Below are 771 nucleotides of genomic sequence, written 5' to 3' on the forward strand. Positions count from 1 at the left end.
GAGCTTATTTTCATGCAATAGTTGCAAATGAGAATTGGTAATTTATCCAGTTCATCCAACAGGTGGCGATATAGGCTAAAAACGGAAATTAATTAGCTTTTATTGCATGATTCAGAGTTGTTGACGCATGCAATTTTATTGTGAAGGACGGAAGTAGGATCCCAAAAGGTTTGACAGCATTGATGCAACTTAATACCTCCGAAAAACCAGCAGCGGCCATTGTTTACAGTGAGGAAATAGCGGTGTCCGGTTACGGCCAAGGGTAGTGTACGGCTAAATCAGCGGTGTTAACGCTAGCTTACTTTAGCAAACTCTTATGAAGTAAAAGCTTAATTAATTTGTTTAAACAATATATCGTTAGAAAGGTAATAACTTATACTTTAGTTTAAAACCATTAAATTAACTGAAAACATCTTCTATTTTTTTATATTCGTATTTTGAACAGATATGTTTATGAACTTTAGCCAGAAAGTGTCCGACGTGGACACAGTTCGTTATACATTTTACTTTTCATAAAATCACTCAGTCAAATGGTACATAATCTAGCTTGCTTTGCTTTTGATTTTTTGTCTCAGTATCGCCCAGAAATAATGTGAACCTGAACTTGTGGTTGCTATGGACACTGCTATCGCCTAGCATAGGTTGTTACTTGACCCCATACTCCACATATGGCTCCATTGTGATTTCGCTCCACCTTACGGATCAAAAACACTCCGCCCCACTACCTTCTTGTGTCTGGGTTGATTTGTGAATTCAACCAATGTCCTTTCG

This window comes from Etheostoma spectabile, chromosome 10 (genome assembly GCF_008692095.1).
Source record: "Etheostoma spectabile isolate EspeVRDwgs_2016 chromosome 10, UIUC_Espe_1.0, whole genome shotgun sequence".
Lineage (NCBI taxonomy): Eukaryota > Metazoa > Chordata > Actinopteri > Perciformes > Percidae > Etheostoma > Etheostoma spectabile.